Source organism: Neolamprologus brichardi, chromosome 23 (assembly GCF_056152115.1).
Source record: "Neolamprologus brichardi isolate AB-2024 chromosome 23, ASM5615211v1, whole genome shotgun sequence".
In the NCBI taxonomy this organism is placed as follows: Eukaryota; Metazoa; Chordata; class Actinopteri; order Cichliformes; family Cichlidae; genus Neolamprologus; species Neolamprologus brichardi.
Window position 1 is genome coordinate 35277122 of NC_142125.1, and position 22853 is coordinate 35299974.

A 22853-nucleotide genomic window follows, 5' to 3' on the forward strand; every position below is an offset into this window, starting at 1 on the left:
TCCTTCATCTACACTTAAAAAAACCCCAAAAAACCCTAAACCTTTTTGACAATCAGGCGTTCTTTACAGCCATCATTACCTGACCTGCTGAAAGTGAAAGATACATCTCAGTATTCTCTAAATAATCCAGTACATCACAGCATTGATGACTCTTTGTGCATAATTTCCAGACGCCCACAGTTTTGACAGAATGGCAGCATTTGACCCCCAAGGAATGAGAATAAGCTGGCCTCTCAGTTTGAAATCTGCTTGCTGAAGCAAATGATTCCTTTGATCGGTGCTCTAGTTGAACAGCACGAGCTGAAAAACTTGGCTGCAGTCCTGTCAAGAAACCTAACCAGGCAACACCTCATCTTCTTTTCCACACAACATGTTCATGGACAACAGAAATCTGTGATTTTGAGAGACTCTTAATAGTAAGAACACTTTTGAGGTATTTTTCTCTTTGGTAATACAAAAATATCGTTCTACTATTTTTTTCCGTTTAAATAGTCAATCACCATGTTTATACAGCTCTTCTTATCCGTTTCCAAACTGGACTAGTTCCTATTTCTGTCAGGTCCTGTCTTTAATGTGACAGCATGTACAGTGTTACTATGGAGGCCGTCCCTGCCCCAGTGTCTCCTAGAGTAATACCTGCTTATTTATTCCACCAGGCGAATGAAGTGTTTTCGGATTGCTCTCTGGTTTGTTGATTTTTCCTTGTTATGAGCACAAGCTGCATGTGACATGTCGCACCTTGGGGAAACCGAGCTCGACGTTTGGCTCCAACTGCGAGACAAACTAAGTGTGTTTGTCTTTGCAGTTCAGTAAGTCTCCGGTGTGTGCACAGACAACTGAGTGAGAAAGACAGTATGATTGCAGCACTTTGGCTTCCTAGCTGCATTTCTTCTGAGTTTATTTCCTTTTGGTTCCGAGACTTTGAATAATTTGCGGGGTGTCTGACTTCTAATCTTGCTGTCTATTCGAGATAAAACAGGTGAGCTGTTGCTGTTACCGGTTGTCTCACACACTGTGACAAAAGTGACATTTAAGAAAGGTGCCGGCAGAGGAAAATAATGTTGCTCAGCGGTGTCTCCCAAACAGTTGCTTATTTTTCATGAGAAAAAGACGGTGCAGCGTGGCCTCTTTTTGTCAAAAATCCGCTTTTCCGTATTATGTCTGGGCAGCAGAAATGAGCTCTGGTCATACAGCTTTAATACTTCCTCTCTGCGTGACACAGAATGTGTCTTCGGATAGTCTGACTCAACTAATGTTTCACGGGGGGACAGTTATTTCTACTTTCGCTGCACAGCTGGAGGACTGTCAGCTCCAATTGTTTTTCTCTCCCATCTTACCGCTGCACCTGAACTTTTTTTTTTTTTGCTGAGCCAATCAGCATCTGCGTGTGGTGTGACTGCAAAAGCAGTCAAATGTTAGTGACGGTACACGCTAAACCTGTTGGTTTAACAAATGCACTCTTCTTTTTTTCCCATCCATCCATTATTCCCTCCTGACAGTGACACCACCTAGGCCCATCTGGTGTTGGCAGATTCATGAACAAAGTGGAACAAAGAAGAAATTTGTCCTGGATACGTGAGTCAAAGCTCTGCAGAGTCTGACAAATCAAACGGGAAAGAAAAGTGAAGAAAAAAAAGAAAAAGAGGGAGAAAACCTGGTTTGACAGACGTCACTGTGATGAAAGCCACCTCACTTGTTAGAAGCATGAAAACGAAACTGGAACTAAAAGGTCAATTTGACTCTAGAATCTGGAACTGTGTTGATTGCATAAGACAAACGCATTGTTGAGGATATGCAGATGAATAGGATAAAAAGCAGATAAACAGCTCTTCACACTAGCAAGCAGCTAGGGTGTCCTTGAGACCCTTTGTAGAGCCAAAAGAAACAGCGTCATACAGAAGACAGGTCATTGTGCTCGGTGTAGGCCTGTGTAGGATCTTTTTGTTTGACAAAACTCTTCTCTCCACATCGTTCCAACAATAGGGCTACATGTGGCGCGATGACAGCTGTTAGACAACAATTATTTCTTAAGAGAAAAAACAGCTGAGCCCCATTTTTTTTAATTTTCTGAATGACAGATGACGAGGGAGAAAACAAACTTGTAAATCAAGCCCACTTTCTTCTACCGCATTGCAGTTCTCTGAAGCGATGACGACTTTTGAAGATGTCAGTAAAATGATTTGTATTATTCACTGTGCGTTTCGCTCCTTCCCCCTGCAGTTTTACTTTTTAAGGTCTACTTCATTAAAACAAAACCAAAAAAGAATAATGTTAAAACAGCTGAGATTTAGTTTACAACTAAAAAAAAAGTTATTATATTTGACTTTATCATTCTATTGCTGAGTAAATTCTTTCCCAGCCTCTTGATTCACACACAAGAGGCAACACCATGCGTGCACGCAGACACACACACACATAAAAATACTGCTTCCACTGAAGTGGAAATCCAGCCTCTAATTGTCTTATAGATCTTTTCTCTCCCTCTCTCCTTCATTCTCCTCAAACCATTTAAAATAGATGGCTGCTACTTTTACTTCTGGCCTCGGGAGACCAAAGTAACAATTGCCACTCTGGTTCAAAACTGCCGAGACGTATGCTGCCTTCATCAACATCAAGGACTAACTGTGTTTGGATTTCAAAGACCATTGCTGTCTACCATCAAGTGCACTTTTAGCAGATGTTGCATTCTGTTTAATTTGATTTATGTGTCTATAAATGGAGTGAAATGGCTAAATCTGTATTTATGGCTGGTGAAAAAAGTGAATGGATAAATGAACAAATTAATAAATTGCTTAACTGTCAGAATCAAAGCACAGGGTTGAATTAATTGTTTCTATTATCAGCTTTAATCATCTTGGTTTTTTTTTTTTCAAATAATGGCTTTCTAAAGCACAGTAGAGATATCTAAGAGGCTTTGATTTAAAAAGTTTTTACACCTGTCTGAGATTAACTGCTGTATAAAATATACTCATATTTTTTTAGCCGTTACAATAATTAATTACAAACTTAAAACCTCCTGCCTTGCTACCAGGTGGGGGATGTGCACTCGTGTTCTGTGGTAGTGGATTGAAGGGTGGGTCTTCTGTGGAGTGGGCTTGTTCCACTTGATCCATTTCAATTTGATCGGATTGGAATGAGGAACGTTTTTAAGAACAGTCAATTAATTTCCTGAAGAATCCTCTGGAGAATTTCTGTGGTATCAGTAAGGTTATTTTCTGCTGTAAGAGAACACTGTACCATTGTCACATCATTTCAGAAGATATTTTATAGTCAAAGCGTTTTAAGTCCATAAAAGTAATCCCAGCTACCATAGGACGGGGGGTCACCAGTCTGTGGCAGGGGTAACACTTAGAGACAGACAACCATTCGCACTCACACTCTCATCTGCAGCCAATTTAGAAGCACCAGTTAACCTAACCCCAATAACTGCATGCATTTGGATTGTGGGAGGAAACCAGAGCACCCAAAGAGAACCCATTCTTTTCACTCCACACAGAAAATCCTTGGCCGGATGGTGGAATAAAACTCAGGACTTTCTTGCTGTGAGGCAGCAGTGCTAACCACTGTTAGTTATTGCAGTAGTTAAAAAAATTAATTAATTAATTTAAAAAAAAACAGCATCCAATAATCCAAAGTACTGCAACGGTACATTAAATTTCTCATAAAAAAAAAACATGGTAAAGAGAAAAAAAGTTTTATGTAAGTCAGATTCAGTCTTCTGGATTAAATCAGACATTGTGGCAGCTGTGGCTTGTGGTAGAACAAGTTGTCTGCCCATCAGCAGGGTGGTAGATCATCCAGTCCACATGCTTAATTATCCTTCAGGCAACATTAAAATCCCAGTTGTCCCGATGCCTCCATTGGAGTGTGAATGTGTATGCGGATGTTAGAAAGTATTTGTACAGTGTATGACTATGTGTTATTATAATGAGACTTGAAGTAGAAAGTTCTTGGAGGGCTCTGTTGAGTAGAAAGGTACTATAAAAGGAACAGTCCAAGTACTCTATGGAGAATTATTTTTTTGGTTGAAAAGAAGTATGAAGTTTAGCTAGCAATGGACCGCTGTAATTGCCCTACTGTGGTGATGAGAGACAACTGGCCAGTGTTAATGGTGGCTAATGTGTAAACGTTAAATATGATCAAGCTCGGAAGGTCTATTGTCTACAGTGTTCAGGGGCTCCTGAGATTCCTGTTTTACCGCAGCAGGCTTGCCTGGGATCAACAGTCATACTGATTACAAAGTCTTAACAAACAAAGTAAATTTTTACACTTCCTTTCTTTATTTCACAAAGTGTATGGAGGTATATGCAGTGTTGGGGAGTAACATGTACCGCTGTTACGTATTTCAAATACAAAATATGAGTAACTGTATTCCGTTATAGTTACCGTTTAAAAAGGTGGTATTTAGAATACAGTTACTTTGTTGAAATAAAGGGATTACATGGCGGTCTTTTCCTGTTTCATATCTTAGGCCAGGGGTCAGCAACCTTTAAGACCCAAAGAGCCATTTGGACCTCATTTCCATGCAAAAGAAAACACTGGGAGCCGCAAATACTTTTTGACATCTAAAATGAAGATAACACTGTATATATTGTTTTTTTACCTTTATGCTTTGTGTGAACAACTAAGGTGTGTTGCTTATGAAATCCATGAAGTGCTACAGAGAAAATTACATTTTATTTATGTAATTAACACATTTTGAACTCTTAAAGAAATATAACAAAAGGAAAGACACCAACTTGAACTGATCCATGTAGCAAACAAAAACTGGCATAGCCCTAAAGAATGTAGCCTCATGGGCAATGTAGTCCATGCTGCAGGGAGAATGGACTGCCATACCCGTTATATGTCTGTGAGTGCCAGGGAGGGAGAAAAAGGAGAGTGGAAAAGTACGAGCTGTCATCGAGCAAAAATGGGAGCTGGAAGCATGTAAATATAATAATAACCACTGCAGCCAAAATGAGTGCCTGATAAACCCAGTTGTAAGTAAGCTATTAAAACTCGACTGTACACCGTGTTGGTGTTTTCCTCTGAAACAATAAGTTCCGTTGGAGCAGCCTTTTAACGCCTCTCTCTGTCTCTCGCTAGCAAAGTTGACCCAGACAACAAAGTAAAGCTATTTTTCCGCTACGAACCCGACGCAGAACCCGACGTACTAGCCAGAGGTCCCTTTATTACGGTTCGGAGCTGCGGACCTGTTTTATATACGTGGAATAGTTTTCTATACGAGATCGCTGCAAAAAGTGCAGCGTTACCTAATGTCCACCTACTGTTACTCATTTTATATTAAGATTTAAAAATCTAATTGGTATTGTTATGGTGAGTAGCCTTCAGTAATAGTAATAAATCACACAGCAATAGTACATTCATGTAGTTGGAAAAAAGCATGGTAATATATTAAGTAATCCAAAGTATTCAGAATACGTTACTGTTATTGAGTAACATAAAGGAATACGTTACAAAATACATTTTGGGGCATGTATTCTGTAATCTGTAGTGGAATACATTTTAAAAGTAGCCTTCTGAACACTGATCTACCCTCATTCATGCTGTGTGTTCTGCCTGCCTGCCTAAGTTTATTTTGTATTTTCCGGTTTTTGTTACATTTGCCATCCAGCAATAAAGCTGAGTTTTGGAAATACACTTTTGCCTCCGAGCGTCTGCACTTTGGGTCCTCCTTACCACCACTCCTGCCTGCACACAGCCCTAACCTGACAGTTGTGGCTGATTGTTGTTTATTAGAAAACCAAAGCAATCTGATCCCTTGTGCTATATGTGCATATGTTAAGTTCAAATCCATTAAAAATAAGTACAGAGATGGTCAAAATGCCACTATTGTGGCATTTTGTGTCAAGATAAAATTGAGTAAGGTGGATGTTGTTTAGTTGATGGAGCAGACAGAAGGTTAGTGGTTGGATCAAAATGCTGCAGCAAGAATACTGACAGGGACTAGAAACAAAGAGCATATTTCTCCTGTTTTGGCTTCCCTTCAATGGCTCCCTGTTAAATCCAGAATTGAATTCAAAATTGCTCCTCACATACAAGATCTTAAATAATCAAGCCCCATCTTATTTTAATGACCTTGTAGTACCATATCACCCTATTAGAGCACTTCGCTCTCACACTGCAGACTTACTTGTTGTTCCTAGAGTATTTAAAAGTAGAATAGGAGGCAGAGCCTTCAGTTTTCAGGCCCCTCTTCTATGGAACCAGCTTCCAGTTTGGATTCGGGAAACAGACAATATCTCTACTTCTAAGATTAGGCTTCAAACTTTCCGTTTTGCTAAAGCCTATATTTAGGGCTGGATCAGGTGACCCTGAATCCTCCCTTAGTTATGCTGCAATAGGCATAGGCTGCCGGGGGATTCCCATGATGAGTTTTTCTTCTTCAGTCACCTTTCTCACTCATGTGTTAATAGACCTCTCTGCACTGAGTCATACTTGTTATTAATCTCTGTCTCTCTTCCACAGCACGTCTTTATCCTGTCTTCCGTCTCTCACCCCAACCCATCACGACTGATGATTTCCCTTCCCTGAGCCTGGTTCTGCTGGAGGTTTCCTCCTGTTAAAAGGGAGTTTTTCCTTCCCATTGTCACCAAAGTGCTCACTCATAGGGAGTCATATGATTGTTGGGTTTTTCTCTGTATGTATTATTGTAGGGTCTACCTTACAATAAGAGTGCCTTGAGGCGACTGTTGTTGTGATTTGGCGCTGTATAAATAAAATAAAATTGGATTGAATTGGATCCTCCGCTCTACCAGTCTGCATTTAAGAGAGTCCTTGGGCAGAATATGAAAGCTCAAATTGCCCCCAGTCCATCCATCAGTGAGTTTGTTTGTGTAAAGCGTTGTATTAATGTATACATATGAAAGAAAGGGTAAATGCAGCCTTTAATATAAAATGCACTTTGAGTACTCAGTAAAAGTTGAAAAACGCTAGTGCATTTACCTGTCCATCATTTTGACTTTTCAGTAAAGAAAATGGCTTCAAGTTATTTCCTTTGCTTAGCAATCAATGAAGATGTAACAATACAATAAGCAACAGCATTTAGCAAAATGTCATCATTTGTCAAATACTTAATGGTCAACATGTAAATGTGATTCCTGTTGCTAATCTTTTCCTTTGAAGCTGGGCATGCTATAGCATAGTCTGTACTGTATATGTAAATACTTCTTTTCAACCTTATGTGTAAAGGACACACCCGAAAAGGCCACTGGACATAAATCAGGGAAAGTGTTTGTGTAATATATGTTTGCTAGGTGACACACATGATACATAATGGTCACTGAAGGAACTGCCAATACGTTAACTTGCTAAAGTGAGAGAAATTTACATATTTTATGCCGTATTGCCAAACAAAGCTGCCATATTAGATGGAAGAGGTGGAGAAAAGAGGGAGAGTCAGGCTCACATGGTCTCTACCCCCCCCCCTCCTTATTCACTGAAGGCCTTTGATTCTCTTCTTTGATCCTTGACTTTTAGAGTGGACAGAGTCTCATAAATACAGAAGAAGGAAACAGCAGGTGTGAATGCATAACTTATGACCTGAGCCTCACCTCAATCATCTTTACCTCCGTCATTCCTTTACACCTCCTGCCAGCACACGCAGTCTCCTCCTCCTCCCCTCAACTCTTTCTCTCTGTCTTCCAGCTATCAGCCTGTGACGCAACCTTGTTGCCATGTCGTTGTCATTCAGCGTGGCAAAATTAGCTCCCGTTCTGCGCTGTATGCATGTCGCCGGCGTGCCCATGTGTGCTTTTATGTGACTGCATCCGAGTGTGGCGCTGTCGCTCTCGCTTTGAATACGTGATTTGTAGCCGCTGCTGGTGTGTGTTGCATGCATCTAATTTATTTGCATGCCTGTGTCAGGCTGTCTCACTGTGGGCCTTTGTCAAGGTTTGCCTGACATTGATGCTCACCTCAGTCTTAAAGAGCTGAAGGGAGCGTGGCTGCTGAGTCAGGCTCTCCCTTCAGAGAAGAGTTCAGAGTGGATTGGGGGTGAGAAAGACGTATATAGAGAGAATGGCTAGAAAAGAGTACAGCAAAACAAGATTGCAGGCTTCAACTATCAGCCAGTGTTTTGATTTCATCACCCTTTTTTTCTCAGCAAGGGAGATAGTGCTGCTAGCCTCCCTCGCTAATGAATTACACCCTGCTTCACACCAGGTAGCAGAGATCTAGACAATGACGGACTGTGTGTGGTGAAGGGAGGTGGGGGGAGGGCGAAGTAAAGATGGAGAGGTTGAAAGGAGAGGATACAGTGGAAGTGAGCAAGCCAGAGTCTCATTACTCTCTACTCCTGTGATCTCTCCACCGTCAAGGATGCTGAGTAGGGCTTTGTTGAGTCAGTAAGAAAGATAGAGAAGAGGGTAGAGGGGAAAAGATACAAGGAAAAAAATCCAGAAGAGAGCAGTATCCCAAGATGTACTGAGCAACAGAGCCATAGTCAAACGAATAATTTACCACCTAGTACTCATCTGTTCTCTTTTCCATGTGCTCCCACCCTCCTCCTCCCTTTTCTGGTGGCGAAATGGAAGATAATCCATCTTTGAGGATTGGCTTTGAAGGATAAGACAGACAGGCCAGAATAGGAGAAGCAAAAATGTTTTTGGGCGTTTGATGGCTCAGTTGGAAAAGTCTTCAAAAAGCCCGACAAGGCAGAGCGGCTTCTTAGCTTTGCTGGTATTTGCAGTATACAGGCTTACATGTGCACCACAAGGGAGTGAGCCACATTATGTCAAATCGTGTTACACTTTTGGTAGACTTGCTTCTGTATATCAGCATCATGTGTTATAAGGCAGATTTTCTTCATGAGAGCATGTTTGGTATGGGCATAAATGCATGCTTTAAGATCCCTCAGCAGGTTTTCCTGGAAGAACGCAGTAGAGACAGAGACATACACTGGAGCCTTCAAAGCTTACAGTAGTTGGCAGGGGCTGACTCTACTTTCTCAGACAGTTCCAGAGCTCGCCTTTCACTTCAGTTTGTTAGCTGGCGTCGTAACAGCCTGCTGTTTTGGCCCGTTCTCAGCTTGCGGCCCCACTCTGGCTATCTCCACGTCTCTTTGTGAATGGTTTTCTTGTCAGCACCTTTTCAGTTGAGGCCTCGGATGCCCTCCAACAGTGATACTTGTTTCTGCGTGTCACGCTGAGCTGCTGTGTTGAGGTAGCAACATGTCAGTCTCCCCTGTCCACTATGAGATGCTGAACTTGGCAGTAGGAGTCTTCAAGTTCAAGAGGCAAAAGGAAAATGGGGGGAGGATAGGTAGCAGTTTTGGCACAGCAATGTAGCAGGCATGAATAAACTCACTGTTAGTTTCCCTTCATGCCTTTCGCAGTCACCTCAGGAAGTTGAAATTGGTACATATTATGTAGACAAACAAGGCCCGGAAACTCTTTTATGATGGAAATGTTTCTGCTAACCCTTTGAGGGTACTTGTTGTCGACCCTATTCCTGTAAACCTACTGCTACCCCTAAACCCTGACCTTGCACTGTTAGATTATGTGATTTTTGGCTTTTAAAAAATGTTCTCAAAGGTCTTGGCAATCAGGGGAAAACTCACTGTAAGAAAACTGACAGAGACAACTAAAATAAAACAATATCTGATAAATGGGAATTGTGAATATCTTCCTGCTTAACGTATTATTTTACTAAGCATTAATTGCTTCAAATGAACCATAACTGGTAACTAAGACTTCAATCAAAGTCACACTGATTAGATGCTTACGGTTGATGAGAGCATCATTTATTTAACGGGGATTTACGTGGGATTTAGAAATAGGATTTTGGGGAAACTATAATAATCCTTTAGATGATGTAAAATAAAATGACAACAAATAAAATCTAATAGGAATAATGAGAAAGATGGAAAAGTGGCCTAAACAACCTTTAGGTAATATAAAATCTGTACTTTAGACTGCTGAAATGTTAACGAATATGAGTTTTGTCAGTCTTAGACAATGTTCAGGATTAATCAGAAATATCGTCAATTTTGAACTTATGACCTTATATTCAGTCACATTCATATCTTTTGCAATTTTGGCCTTACACTAGCTACGAGCGACGTTTGACTGTCCACTGTAGTGCGTGACAGAACAGACATATCAAGAAAAGTCACACATTATTATCAAGCGTTAGGTTACATGCTTTTAGTATTTTCTTTATCTTCCCTGTGTTATCCCATGAAACATTTTATTGGTTGGTAAATATAAGTGCCGTGTATTTTTATTGGCATAATGTTTTATGTCTTTGAGGTAATATATTTATGACATCTTTCAGACAGGTACCACTCAATACTGCTGGGGTGTAAATGTGGCCTATTGTAACGTTGAAAATTTGCAGATGCAGAAGATGCAGAAGCTACTTCCTAAGAATATATCAGGTCAGAGTTATTTAAACAGATGTTCTTTGGCCAAGTTTTTTATTTATTTATTTATTTTTTTAACCTGTCCCGTTTGGATCTTTAGCCATCAGAATTGTTGTCTGAAGGCCAAGAAAGATGCCAAGCGGATTTACTTTACCAAGTGGATCATCATGGCCTTGCCATAGTGGTCCATTTGATTGACCTTTATTATAATTATGTGTTTAATTGATTTGATTTTCGGTTGTTACAGACGGGACAGACACGCGTTCAAATGTTGTGAGCGCAAGAAGCACATTGCGAGCAAGCGCAAATGCAAAAACTGAGCAAGAGGGGCTGCTATTGTGAGCCTTATTTTTAATGGATTTGAACTTTACATATGCACATATAGCACAAGGGATCAGATTGCTTCGGTTTTCTAATATACAACAATCAGCCACTACAGGTGACGGGTGAAGTAAGGGACACTGATCATCACCTTATTATGCAATACTCTGCTGAAAAACCCAAAGTCCTGGAATTTATATGTATTTTATGTTACCATATACCCAGTGTTGGGAAGGTTACTTTTAAAATGTATTCCAATACAGAGCCTCTAACTAGGTCATGGCCACATCCCCTGGGTTAGGCCCTCCAGGGAAAGTTTTTTTAAGAGAACCTAAGCTGGACTGGGTATCTGATACACTGGGGGTAAAGGTTCAGTCAGTACATCATGATGGTCAAGATCAAATATAATTGCTCCTAGATAATTTATTCCAAGCATGTTTCAGACTTACCTTACACTTTTCTGCATAATATTGAACTGAAGCTTTGATACCAGTGTTGCCAACTTAGCGACTTTGTCACTATATTTAGCGAGTTTTCAGACCCCTTAGCAACTTTTTTTTCTTTTTTTTTTTTTTTTCTGCCTGTCCCATTTGGTTCTTTAGCCGTCAGAATTGTTGTCTGAAGACCAACAAGGATACCCAATGGATTTATTTTGCCAAATGGATCATCATGGCATTGCCGTATTGGTCCATTTGATCAACCTTTGTTTTTATTTTTTATTTTATTATTTTAAAATAAAATAAAATAAAAAAAAATAAAAAAAAGCAACTTTTTTTTCTAAAAAGCGACTAGCGACAAATCTGGCAACTTTTTCTGGTGTTATTGGAGACTTATTTATGACGACTTTTTGACGTGAAAGGGCGTGTTGCTCGGACTCTCAACAAGCAGCGGTGCTGCCGTGGGCACCTCACCCGTGCTAAAGCGCTCACGGGCGGAGGATAGTCCTCCCCCAGCTGCAGGAGATGTTCACACCTACGCGTCCAAACTGCAAATGAACCGTGCATGAGCGAAGCCGCCGCTCCCGCACTGACTGTAACGCAGTCAGCTCTTCTTTTACTGTTATGCTGTTTTGTGGATCACAAGGTTTAAAACTACTTATAAACACACACACACACACACACACACACACATAAAGTAACTCCACCAGAGTGCCTATTTCGGGTCACTTTTGCTGGTCGAAGCCCGGATAAAGGAGCAGGGTTGGAATTGTACATTAAAAAACAATAATTGCTAAAAGAAATTTAATTTGTAGTTCTAAATAAATTCTAAATGCATTTAGGACGTTTTTTTGCTCACTTTATGTCTCTTCCACGATGTTATTTCTCTCTCCAACAGCGTAGGTTACAATTACATTAGCATGACCAATTATGCAAATTAGGTGATGACGTCATTAAGCGACTTCTAACGACTTTTAGGACAGCCAATAGCGATTCTCCTTACTGAGGAGTTGGCAACACTGTTTGATACTGACCGAGGTGCTTTGACTTTGTTGTAAATAGTAGAAAGCAAATCTAGGGTGTAATTTATCTGTGACTAAGGGCTTTGATTATGCACGTAATTAGGCTGGTTAGCATATCATCAGTGCAACATAAAAACATGTATCTAATATCAAAATGTATTTAATTATAATAAAAAAAAAGTTTGGCTTAAACATGCAAATTAAAAAGTGAATGCAATGATTGGCAAATCTCATAAAACCATAAACTCAGATGTTTAAAATGATACCTTGTATTATTCCATGAACAATGTTGGATCATTTTGAATTTAATGACAGCAACACATCCCAAAAAAGTTGGAAAAATTAAATTGTCCTATAAAGAAACAGATGGAGGAACACTTTGAGCTACTCATTAGGGTAACTACGGTAACTATCTTATAGAAGCAGAGATTCTCAGAAGCAAAGGTGGGCAATGTCAAATTGGGAAGACTGTAAATATCTAATCATCTACAGTAGCAGTCCCCAAGCCCCGGGCCTTGGACTGGTACCGGTCCATGAGTCGTTTGGTACCGGGCCGCGAGAGTAGAGGCTCAGGTGTAAAATGTATGGTTTTCAGGGTTTTTATCGGTTTTCAGCATTATTTTGTTATCGTTTTTATCGTTAACTTGGTTTTCCTGCGTCTTTTCACGTGTGTTATGAATAAATCTTCTTTTTTTCGGTACAGGTACTAGTTTTATTTTGTTGTATTTATCCGCGACACCTTAAAGGCCGGTCCGTGAAAATATTGTCGGGCATAAACCAGTCCATGGCGCAAATAAGGTTGGGGACCGCTGATCTACAGTACATAATAATGTCATGATTCAGATACTAATCCAGATAGGAACAGCATGGCTTCATAGTGGAAGAGTCTGAAGTGGCTTTTCTGCGGTCCAGACCTTTCAGCAATTAAAAATCATTTGGTGCTTCATGAAATTAAGAACAAGACAAAGGACTGTTGAGCAGCTAAAATTGGACAAAAAAAAAAAAGAGACAATGTTCTTCTCCCAAATCTCCAGCACATAGTTTCTTCAATTTCCAAACGTTAACAGACTGTTGACCACTATGAATAAAATATGGATTTATGCAATTTTCAAAGTATTGCATGTTTTATTTACTGAATTTATTTAATTATATTCAGCATTCAAACTTTTCCAGAACTGGGTTTGTAAGAAAAATTGATGACTATCGATTTTTTTGAGTAAAACGCAAGATAAATTGCTTCATGACATGGTGGAGCATTTCATCACTTAACCTGAAACAAGCTCAGGGAGGAACATCTCTGACTGCCTCAGAATCTATTTTACATTACTAACACTCCAGCATGACTCACCATTAGGCCCAGTGAAAAATTTACAATTCAGAATTTAAAAGCCTGAGAAGGAACTCTTGTGGGGTTGCTCTACAGGCTAAAAAATAAAAGCATGACATTTCTTTGGTGAACAACAGCCACTGGAATGAATGTGAATTTTCACAGCAAGTTATCCATAAACATAAACCTTGTTTCAGACTCCTAAGAAGAAAAAAGTAAAAAAAAAAAAAGAAAACTTTTATATTTGCCAAAAATTATAAGTGTAGAAATGTTCTAATAATACTAATTATAATAACAATAAATCAGAAGGACTAAAAGGAAAAAGAATGATCACAAAAGGGCAAGGCTAGCTTTTGGGCAACTAGCTAGTGGGCACTTATCCACCATAAATACAACACCAAACTCACTCTGAGAAGCAAAGGTCCATTTCTCTTCAGATACCTGAAATTAAATAAACAAAGTAAGAAATGTATAATTAGTTTAAAGGTTAAAAGGTGTTTTCTAGAGATTATGAGTTGTAAACAGTGCCATTTCCACAAGTGTGACAAGTGCAATAAAATACCTAAATAAGTCGATAACTGTCACGATCCTGGGTCATTTGACCCAGTGTTTTAAGTTTTAATATATTTTGATGTTTATGGTTTATGTTTAAGTTCATTAGCTTATCTAAGTTCATTTCTATTTTCCCTATGTTGCCCTGTTACAGCTCATAGTTTCGTAGATTCCCCTTGTGTCTTCACCCATTTTTTTTTTTTTTACACGCTTACATATACACACACAGTTACTGTCCCTCCATTTCGATTTTCTGCACAACGGTGGTGCCAAAGTAGGTATTCCTGGCAGAATTAGTTTCCCCTGTGTCGGGAGCACGCACTGGGCTATCCAAATCACGGACAAACAGTATCCCACAGTTGTTTATGTTTTTGAACCCATTGTGCATAGAGAGGCATTTTTTGAAAAATGTATTGATAGCAATGTTGAATATTATTACACAGGGAAAAAACAACTACACGTAAAATACTTACAGCATGACGCCTCTGCCTTTCAAAATGGAGGGAAAATAGAAAATAGAAATGAACTTAGATAAGCTAATGAACTTAAACATAAACCATAAACATCAAAATATATTAAAACTTAAAACACTGGGTCAAATGACCCAGGATCGTGACAGTTATTGACTTATTTAGGTATTTTATTGCACTTGTCACACTTGTGGAAATGCGAGAAAGGTGGAAATGTTACCTGTTAAGTACTACACTGTACATCAGTTTTAAGTTAAGATGAAAAGGAAAAACAAAATATTTTGTGGAAATGAAAAGAACATGGTTGATTTTGAAAGTGGTGCTTCTTGCACACAAGTGTCATAATTAACTAAATCCAAAGACTTGACAGCATTAAATACGCAGAGGGAACCTTAATGGACTCTTTAAAGCATAACAATATTTGGATGTGACAGTATTAAACAGGCTCCTTATAATTCAATAACTATGTAACTTTGTGGCTTTTAGCACTTAAGAGTGAGGATCTGAATCACGTGCCTCGGTGGTTTCCCAGTGTTCAGCCTTCATTTTTGGCTTTTTAACAGTACAGCAACACTGATTACTTTCTTCTCGCTGCTTGAAGGCGCATTAAATGGCACAAGGTTTGACAGCCTGATTTTGGGTCTCAACTCTAATGAAATGTTTTTTAAAAAGCCTAAATAGTCAGTAGTCACTAGGTTAAACAGCGCAGCTGTTCTGCAGTCTCAGGGCTCAATGTTTCTCATTTTGTACAGAAATGTCCCTCTGGACTGAAACCTTTCATTTGTTTCTCTAATGAAAGCACTTTGTGAACTGAACCTTTTGTATTTTACATAGCCAAGGTCACATTTCATTGCAGTTAACGTTCCGAAATTCAGCACAGCTTCCTGCATCCATTCACATTCAATTATGGTTCTTCCTCTTTAGAGATGTAGGGTATAATATAATATTCACAATACTTAGTGAAATTGGGCCTCTGTGCTTCTCTCCCAAAAAGTGATGAAAGGACAGAAACACAAACTATAGATTAAAAACTGCTTTGTGTAGACTTTTCAGCAGGTATGCAAAAATACAACCTTAATTTGAAGAGTTTTAGTCACAAACCAAACTAAACAAAAAACAACACAGCCTCCAAAAAGCTGAATGTTGGCTGCTTTCTTCTTTCAGTTTTGAACCAAACTGACTGCTCCTTGTGGCCAAATGTTAAAACACTGTCTGCTCGTCTCCATTTAAACCCATATAGGATTAAAGCAAAGGGGATTCTCTCTTCTGACTATTCCTCTAATCTCCTTAACAATATGTTGCTCCTCTCTATGTTGCTTCTCTCTCACTGAAATTCCAAACTAGATGACTCAACCTTGCAAATGTGTCAGTGTTTGTGGTATACATGAATTTTGAATAGACCAAAATGCCTTCGGCTTAATACTTTACCACAAAATGATTGATAAAATTTACTAAATACCTAATTGACTTTCATTCAGTTTATTTCTAATAAAATAGTGTATTAGCTATACATTAAATATAGCTTATATTTAACTCTATTTATATATTATAAATACAACCCTGTATGTGGCAAACAGGAAATTACTTTTGGAGCATTCTAAACCATGTTTATGTTTATGTTTATGAAATTATATGGCAAATAAAATGACAATTCAATGCCAGATTTTAGGCTTGAAAATGTCCAAAATCAAAGGGAGACATTCAATTTCTGTCAGCACCTCGCCTGTTCCTTGTTTCCAGGGTAATCAGCAGGAGGGTTCTTAATCCAGCGCTGCCTACCACTCTCCACCAGTTCTGCCTGCTACCACTGGTGGTAACTAAGCCTCCTTGTGTTCCTTGGTCATGCTCGTCTGTCTTGTGTGTAACCCTGTTACCAGTTTCTCCAGATCCATCTCCTGTTGTGCTACTCACCAGTGCTGGTCTTATTTTGAGAAACAACACCAAACAGTCTACTCACCAAATACCCACCTCATTCTGTGGCCTGCCCCTGCCTGTTGTGCCTCTCTTGTACCTCTCCTCCCTCTGGATCTCCTGGAACCTGGACCCCCACCTCTCCATCTCTCCTCTTGACACTCTCACAGCTACCCCCTCCTGTGCCAACTGGTTTTTACTCCCAAGTAAGCAAGCCTCCCTCTGCAGTACTAACTTACTTCTAGCTATTCTCTTATTTACCTGCCCAGTAACTCCTCTCTCCTCTGTTGCAGAGTTTCCTGTCCCATGCCCTCCTTGTGTTCTCTGCACCTGAGCGTTTCCCCGTTCTCGACCCATTACTGCTCCTGTCTAGTTTCTGGATTTAAATCCATGTTCTAGTCTGAGTGTTGCTTCTTTTGTGAACAAACCTTGTAAATAGTTCATGTGCTACTCATGAGTCTACTTTTGGGTCCAAACCTCTCTCGAGCCTCCACTCTGTGACATTTACAGCAAGGACATATGCAGTATATGCCAGGGAGACACTCTATAGCTCTGTATGTGTTGGGCTTCCTGCCATCGCAGCTTTAGGGTTGAAATAACTGAGTCAACACGCAGGCTCATCCAAATCTGTTACTGGTGCTGTGTTCATTCTGTTAGATGATGACAGAGGTCTGTACGATGAGATACATACTTTCTTCTTTGTTTGGTGTTATTTGTTTGTGACTTAAAAGTTGCATCAGTAACACTGAGCATGTTGTAGACTTTAAAATGACATCTGTGAGTCATCTAGTTCATACAGATGGAACATGGTGCTGCAACCTTGGGAAAAGAGAGAATTGTAAGGCACTTTCAAACTCTAAAAGAGAGTGTGAAGCAGCAGCTTTGTCTGTGCAATAGTGATGTGTCGGCTGCGAACGAAATGGCTCTTAGAGCCGGATCTTTGACGTGAACGATGCGAGCCGGCTCCTTATCGCGAGCTGTGGGGTTTTTTTTTCTTTCTCTCTCTCGCACTTTTTTCCGCTTCACTCCGCAAGCGAGCCTTGTGCTTTGCGCTGGGCAGAGGGGGGAGGGGCGGTAGTTACACTGGCAGTAGCACAGGAACAGAGTGGGAGGGAAAGAGAGAGAAAGAGAGCCAGGGACAACAACGTCACATTAGAAAGGTATAGTAATCATCCACAACTATTTTCAGTTGCAGATGATAAAGGATTCAGAAAGTTTATTCGTGCAGGCCCATATGACAGAGAATATGCATCTTCTTTTTGTTTTCATATTTTAATTTATATTTAATTGTGTTGTGGTTTGCAGTGTTTTGTGTTGTTTCACTTTAAATTTGTTTATAAGGAAAAAGCTGAAAATTTAAATAGTTAAAGGCTGAACTGTGAATAGTTGGTTTTTGTAATATATGTGGAGTGAATAAATAAAAGTATATTTACGGTGGTCCCTACAGACAAAGCACGTACAAACTCCAAAACACTTAAAAACTCCATAGCACGTACAAACCCTGAAGCACGTACAAACTCCAAAACACGTACAAAAGACAACAGAAGTGCTCCAGGATGCTAGGCGCAGTGTTGAGCTTTTGTTACCTAGTGGCTACACAAGTCAGGAAGTACCAACGATCAGATTTGGTGTGTGGTAGTAACAGGTAAATGAACTTTTTTTTTTAATTATTTGAATATATATGAGTGCCTGTGTATAAATACACAAACAATACATACATGCTTTCAATTGTGTAATTTAAGTGATCTAGTAGCTCTGCTTTGGAAGTTCAGTTCATGCTAGAAATGTGTTTTGGAGTTTATACATGTTTTGTCTCTAGGGGCCACCGCATATATTTATATATAAACATATATAAATAAAACCACTTTTTTTACGTTAGTAATTCCTTTTGTGCATAAGTTTATATTATTGTTAATAATAAATTAATTAAAGCAACAAAACAACCCGAAGAGCCGGTTCGGAGCTGAAAGAGCCGGCTCTTTTTAGTGAGCCGAGCCGCTCTAAAAAGAGCCGGAAATCCCATCACTACTGTGTAAATACTTTGATGGTTTGTTTTATTTTGCTTTGTTTGTAAATGTTAAAAGTGACCTATTATGCTAATTTCCAACCTCATATTTTTAGTTTGTATGATTCAAAATTTAAAATAATATATATATATATAAATCCCCACTCGCCCCTGTGGGCGGTCAATCCTTCAAGCTCAGGGCCCCGAGCTTCAAGGATTGATGAAGTGCAAAACATACAGGTCTAAATGGGATGCTTCATACATACATATATATATATATATATATGTGTGTGTTTGTGTGTGTGTGTGTGCGAAGCATAAAAAATGTTCATGCTTTTTAATTTTGTCATTTATTAAAATTATAAATATATATTTTATCTCAAAAGTACAGTTTTTAAATGTAATGTTGCTGAAACAACAAAGTAATAAAAAAATAAATCTATCTGATCGAGTAATCATTCATCTTTGGAAAAGAGAGTTTATTACAGAGAAATGGCTCTTTCCAAAATAAAAGCTATACTATACGCTTCTTCTGGGCTATATTCTCAGCAGCATATTAAACATATCAGGTCCCCATAAGGAGAATCATGTGCTAACGGCTGTCTAAATGACTCGGGTAAAGTTTGTAGCATGCGTGCGTTAGCATAATAACATGAATGATGGCTGAGGTTCATTTATATGCTTTTTATTTTTGCAATGTTATTTTGTATGTAGGCTGACAGTGATGGTTTACTGAAATGGTGTTTTTCTTAACATGTAACAGATGTTGAAAAGACAGGTGGTCAGTATAATTCCATCCATCTTTTGTCTTCTGTTTATCATGGGGACAGAGCAGAGTTGCAGTCTTCTACATCTCTCTGCAGCTTCTCGCTTCCTGTCATTCCCTCAGAACCTCTTCCCCACAGAGACTGGGCCTGCTCCCCAACCGTCAACACACAAAGCAAAAATCACAGCACAGAATTTCACAAAGAAAAAACAATATGATATCCTCAGCTTCACCAAATAGTAAAACTGTTTAATGTGGACTATTAAACATTAGGTCTCTCTTTTCCAAGTCACTGTTAGTAAATGATTTAATAATCGATCAGCATATTTATTTATTCTGCCTACAGAGACCTGGTTACAGGTCTGAGAAGCTTCTTTAGTTTGAACTTTACAGAACTGAAGAAGCTTCTCGAATGAGAGGTGAAACGTCTTCAAGCAACTTAAAGAAGTCCAGACGCTTTGCTTTTCAAGCTCCTTAGACTACCACTACCACTAATAGCAGGTCATCTTCTGATCGGAAGGTTGGTGGTTCGATCCCTGGCTTCCCCAGTCTGCATGCCAAATATTCTTGGGCAAGATACTAACCCCAAATTGCTCTCCGATGCATCCATCGGAGTATGAATGTGTGTGTGAATGTTACTTAGAAAGCACTTAGAAAAATGTGCTTGTGCAAATGCGTGTGAATGGGTGAATGTACAAGTTGTTACAGCGCTGTGAGTGCTGAGAAAGAGTAGAAAAGCGCTATATAAGAACCAGTCCATTTACCATTTACTACGATGACCTGGATGATTGAGAACTTTCACAGACATACGTCAGTGTAAAGAAACCAATTATGTCTATATGAAACATGCCATCTCTGGAGATAATGTCAGCATATCTGTATCCACAAGAACCACATCAGAGAAATGAATCCTCTGAATGTTTTCCTACTGAATAGGTTAATAGTTTTGATGTTATTACTAATATTAGTCAGCATGGTGAAAAAAGATTTGTGCTGCTAAAATGAAAGGTATTATTTTAGGACAGTGGTCAGTATGCGCTTTGGATTTATTCATGCTTTCAAGTGTCAGTGCACTACTGATGTGTTGCTACTATCACAGAGAGACCTGTGCAGCCTTGTTCAATGGGTCTCTGTTTAATTATAGACAAGAGTTACCATGCATTACATTAATGGTGCTCAGTGTACTCTGCTTTAATCAAGAATCAATGCCTTTGTTGCCGTCTAAGACATATTAAAACACGGAGTGGAGATTCATATACCAGCTGGCCAGATCTTCATTTTCATTTTCCTAAGAAAAAAAAATCTCTCTGATGTTCTATGATTACAGTAATAGCCACATTTTCACCAGAAGATTATGTAAATCTAATAGCTGGACTAAGTCCCAGTCTGCCATATTAATGATTTTGCTTCCACTGGCATCTACCAAGTTTAGCCTCTATCTAACTTCCACCTATCTTAATTAACATAATAATGCCATTTTTGCTAATTAATACATTTTGGTTGGTATCAGTCAAATTAAAACATTTATGAAAAAGCAAAACTGGTTTATTAAATTATTAAGGGTAATTATCACTCAATAGGACAGATGCATGCATAAAGACAGTGATTGGTGATATCTGACATATGATAATGTATGGCACATACAGTAAATCTGTTACTTGCTGACCATGATACAGGACTTGCTGTTTTGATTTTGAGTCCCACCAGTTCTGTCTTTGAAGTATCTATTTCTAGAAGGAGAATATTGATTGTTTACCAAACCCAGTTGCAAGAAGCAGCAAGTTCTGAATCCTTAATTAGACATGGAAACCTGGATACTCGAGGAATGTTTCACTTCTTTGAAGAAAAACCACTGGGATGAGGGGAAAAAAACTGTTATTCTCTCTCTCTCCTTTTTTTTAATGGACTACTTCTCGGAGGAATATAATACTTCCAAGTGCACACAATCTTCTCATTCCCATGTTCTCAGGAGCCGTTGGGGACTTGCTTAACAGTATATAATTACTACAACCTCAAGCTGTGCAATACTGTGTGAAAGGTAAAGTTGCCTCACATTCCCTGTGAGAGGCCATCTTGTTTTGCTTCTTTGAAAATGGGAATTCTTTGATGATGGGAACGCCATCATCTCTGCTGCAGGTATCCTGTTTTAGCAACTTTTTATCACTCAAATAGAAACGCATGAAAGTTTAACTTGAGGCAAAGCCAATGGGAATGTATGTATGTGCTCAAGTATAAAATTAGCATGGAATAATTGGAGCGCTCCTTGTATAGGTGAGGAAATGTTTACTAGAATACAAGCCAGGTACATCACACTAGCATATAGCACAAGCAAATTGGATATACTCAAAGGCAAAACTAATAAACAAAGATAAGAATGTCTTTAACACTGAACAGTATATCTGCTAATGTTATTATGAGGTCCTAATACACTGTTGTATGTGTGTGTGTGTGTTCTGTTTTAGAAACCCATTGCCTTTTTAAATTTTGTGATGTAGCCTTAAGGCTGGATTCATAATTATTGCAAAAAAGATTTTTGCGAGAAACTGTTGTCAGCTTTTACCTGCTCCTTCGGGATCCTTCGGGGTTCAGTCCTTGGCCCGAGATCTTGTTTCTTGGCTTTTCCCATGTACCATTTCTATGCCAGCAACGCTCAGGTCTATTTTCTCATTCACCTTGTAACACTCAGGTTGAGGTGCATGTCGATGTATGCCTTGGAGACAGATGGATGTTTGGATGAGTACATTTCGTACTCTACCTCAACAACACTAAGCTGCTCCTTTTTGAAGGGGTTCTAGACTTCGACAGGTCTTCTGTGCTACACTGTACTAGTTTATACCAGTAACTGTGACGCGATAGATTGTGTTAGACTTAGATAGATTGTGTTTTTGTGGCTTTGGTTCAGCAGACTGATGATGGTTATATTTTAGAAGAGGCTTGGAATCAGTTAATTTGTCATTAAACTTTGTGTGAAATTCTTAAAACGCTACCATTACTTGGTAAACTATTTGAACTTCAGCCTACCTCTGTTACTTGTTTTATTTTTATATGAACTGAGCAGTAGTTTTAATAAAGGTTTTCATTTTCATCCACACAACATTCAGTATATATTTGTTTGGAGGATACTATTAAAATGTTTATACAACCAAATTTTTGCAAACAACTTTCTAAAGGACAATCTCAGCTCAACAGAGAAAAACTTGATTTTTAGGAATGTCCAGATGTGAGTAACTTCCAACTTCTGTCTTTATCACCCACTTTTCCTCCTTGCCCCTCCAGCCATTCAAGAAAATGAGTTGGTCTCACCTTCAAATTCTCAAATTGCCCTTTATATCCCCCCTGGCAGCCCAAGTCTGATAATATCAGATTCAGAACTCTTATGTACAGCATACCGCACTTCCAAGGGGTCCAATCTGTCACAGTCCTGACTTGCCCACCAGTGATTCTTCTGCCACTCCTGGACACTTCATACTTCCTTTGCCTGTGCTGACCTGTTCACTGAGTCAATCTGTCTTGATGTGGTGCCTCTCCAGGCTTTGTAGCACTGAAATGACCCTCAAGACTTGTGTGACTCAGCAGAGTCACACATTTTTCAAGAAGGTCTTTCCATCAACTGCTCCTCACCCAAATCATTTCCTCTCTCCTCTCCACTTACTAATGGCTCTCAAAATGCATTCTC